The following is a 3,878-nucleotide window of genomic DNA, read 5'->3' on the forward strand; positions in this document are numbered from 1 at the left end:
CTCTTCCTTTTCTTTCTTTCTTTGATGTTTTGCTGATTATAAACCTTGGTCTTAGAAATTGTTAGATAATAATGCATTTTCAAAATAAAAATGAGGTTTGAAATAATTTATCCATATATATTTTTATGTGAGTATGTGTATATATATATATATAAAACATCACATGGCACTTTTTATTATTTTCCATTTGTATACATATTAACTTTTCAAATCTCCAAATTATACACACATTTAGCTACCGTATTCTTCAAAATGTACTTAAAGCAAGTGCCAGAATGCAACTTATACAAATTTTGTCACCAGGCGTCTGAAAGTATATTAATACTTTTTTATGGTGAAAAAAATATGTGTTTAGAATTAGCTAGACTCATTTTAGATGACCCTAATTTTGTAGGCAGTATCCAAAGCATCATACTCAGGAGCAAGTTGAACATATGTCTTCTTCTCTCTATCAGGCTTGATCAGAGTGTTGGCCTTGCCATGTCAGTGTCATAGAGCTTCTTCACAGCCTGCTGGATCATGTGCTTCTTGGCCTTGACATCCTCAATGAGCACAAGTGTGTTGTCTTCAATCTTCTTCATGGCAGACGGAGTGGTCAGGGGGAACTTGATGACGGCAGAGTGGTCAAGTTGGTTTCTCCTTGGGATACTCTTCTGAGGATATTTGGGCTGCCTTAGGAGTTGTGGTGTCTTGGTCTGCTGGTGTCATGTGGGTTTCCTTTTATCTTGTGCCTGTGTATGCCTTTCAGCACTGTCTTCTTGGCCTTCAAAGCCTTTGCTTTGACTTTGGCTTTGGGAGGGACAGGCACTTCTTTCTTCATTTCCATCACCTTCTTAATGAAAAGGGCCCTATTAATACTGTTTTGTTGTTGTGTATAGGATTTATTTGATCATGTTATTAATACTGAGAGTATTCTTCATGACAAGAAAAATGAAAAAAAGAAAAAAAGCCTCTGTCTCAGGTTCAGGTTGAGCTGTACTTCTGAGTGTTTTTATTTTACCTTATAGAAACCATACATCTTATAATTGATATAGTTTCTATTTTTCACTGGTTATATGATAAGATTAAAGCCAAGTTTTATGAGTTCAGTGAAATTCATTTGACTTAATTTTTGTTATTGTTTTCAAAATATTTTTGTGTAAATGCTCTGCCTTGAACCCTGGCTACTGATCTCAGCTAAGGAACACACAGTTACATGATTTAAAATCACTATACTAAATCAGATCAAATCAAAAAGACTATGCCTTAGATGGCCCCCCTTCAATAAGCAGTAGTCTCTAGAAAAAACTCTGAGGTACTTCGTAGGAACTGTTTTCTTAAGAGAGTTTGTAGATCCTCAACAACTACAGCTTGGTCATGTCTCAAGGACAGAGTTGAAGCTTGGTTTCCTTACAATACAGGTCCACACTCTGCTAGTTTTGTTTGCCCTTTCTATTTTTCTTATTCTGTACTATATCCTAAGAATTTATGTGTCTGATTCAATGCTCAGCAAATGAGAGTCACTAGAAACCCCTACAAACAGAATAAAAGTTATTATACTTTGAAAATATAGTCATAATCTTTTGGTCAATGATGTACCATATATATAATACAACAATGGTCCCATAAGATTATAATACCATATTTTTACTGTACCTTTTCTATGTTTAGTTATGTTTAGATACCCAAATATTTACTATTGTGTTTACAATTGCCTATAATATTCAGTACAGTAATATGCTGTACAGGTTTGTAGCCTAGGATCAATAAGCTAAACCATGTAGTCAAGGCATGTAGGAAGCTATACCATCTGGGTTTGTCTAAATACACTCTAAAATGTTCACACAAGGTTGAAATCACCTAATGACCGATGTGTCTGAATGTATCCTCATCATTAAGTAGCACCTGACTATAGAATAATAAGAATCTGTAACATTTCTGTGCACTTACTCTAAACCAGAAACTGGGCTAAATGTTTTGAATGCATTAGTTTATTTCAATTAAAACTTTTTATGGATTTTAATATTCTTTTTTTAACTGCTTTACTGAAGTATATTTGCAACACAAAAAGCTATTCATATTTAATGCATACAACTTGATGAGTTTGGAGATAAGTATACACCATGTAACCATCACCACAACCGATTCTGTAAACACATCCATCACCCCTAAAATTTCCTCCAGTACTCTTTATTTATTATTTTTATGTGTGTGATAAGGATACAATATAGGATCTACTGTCTTAGAAAATTTTAAAATATACAATATTGCTAACTATAGGTATTATGTTGTACAGTAGATCTCTAGGTTTTATTCATCTTGCATAACTGAAACTCTGTATCCTTGGACTGACACCTCCCCTTTTCCCTCTACCACCCCCAGCCCTGGCAACAACCATCCTACTCTGATTCTGTGAGTTTGACCATTTGAGATTCCTCATAAAATATACAATATTGCTAACTATAGGTATTATGTTGTACAGTAGATCTCTAGGTTTTATTCATCTTCCATAACTGAAACTCTGTATCCTTGGACTGACACCTCCCCTTTTCCCTCTACCGCCCCCAGCCCTGGCAACAACCATCCTACTCTGATTCTGTGAGTTTGACCATTTGAGATTCCTCATAAAAGAGGTATCATGTAGTATTTGTCCTTCTGAATCTGGCTTATGTAACATAAAATAAGGCCTTCCAGATCTACTCATTGTGTTGCAAATGGCAGGATTTCCTTCTTTTTTAATTTAATTTTTAAAAATGTTTAAATTGAGACATAATTATATATGTTTATGGGATAAAGTGTGATGCTTGATACATGCCCATATTGTGTAAAGATCAAATATGGTATTAGCATATTTATCATTTCATACATTTATCATTTGTTTGTGGTGAGAACATTCAAAATCACCTATTCTAGCTATTTTGAAATATAGCATGCATATAGTATATTGTTAACCATAGTCACTCTACTGACAAGTAGAACCCCAAAACTTATTCCTCCTGTCCAACTACAATTTTGTACCCATTCACTAATCTCTCCCTATCCCCTCCACCTCTCTATCTGCTGGTAACCAATATTCTGTTCTCTACTTCTATGAGATCAACTTTTTTAGATTCCATATATAAGTGAGATCATGTGGTATTTCTCCTTTTGCACTTGGCATATTTCATTTAACATAATGTCCCCCAGGTTCATCCATGTTCCCATAAATGACAGGATTTCATCCCTTTTATGGTTAAATAGCATTTCATTGTGTGTATATACCATGTTATCTTTATTAATTAATCCATCGTTGAGCACATAGGTTGATTTTATATCTTGGCGATTGTAAATAGTATGCAATAAACATGGCAAATGGCATAATTTAGAACTGTGAACATGAGCTAAACAGTTGATTAAATTGCTTGACCATGGCATGATATTAGAAGATAAAAATGTGTTTACTTTTATAATCATGATTACAGCATTATACTTGGCATGACACAATATCCTGGATGTAAACTCTGCTTCTTTGTGTCAATAAGGAAAGACTTTATCAGCTTAAGAGGAATTTAAATATTCTAATTATGTATAACTACCCATAAAAGGATGGCAAAATTAAGTCCTGGGTTTCTTATTAATTTATCACTAATTAAATTTAATTGAGTTGTAACTTGGTGTTGGCACTATGCCTGTGATAGTACTGATGGAGGGCTTACTTGTATTAGTTCATTAGTTTTCTTTTAAATTGAGAAATGAAACTCCATCTTTACCAGGTTTTAAAGTAGAGCCATTATATGTTTAAAGATAATAAAGACAGTTGGTATTTTACATGAATAAGTTTACCCTGAAATATTTTTAAATTTATTTTTATTACATTCTAAAAGTTTGCTCCTGACCATATTTACATTTATAGGATTTTT

General features: G+C 33.5%; 1 pseudogene; it reads right to left on the reverse strand.

The window, feature by feature from the left end:
• Positions 1–372: 372 nt before the first annotated feature.
• LOC105820182 lies at positions 373–826 on the reverse strand (annotated as a pseudogene).
• Positions 827–3,878: the final 3,052 nt, after the last annotated feature.

The sequence above is a fragment of the Propithecus coquereli genome, unplaced genomic scaffold (assembly GCF_000956105.1).
Source record: "Propithecus coquereli isolate 6110/MARCELLA unplaced genomic scaffold, Pcoq_1.0 Scaffold510, whole genome shotgun sequence".
Lineage (NCBI taxonomy): Eukaryota > Metazoa > Chordata > Mammalia > Primates > Indriidae > Propithecus > Propithecus coquereli.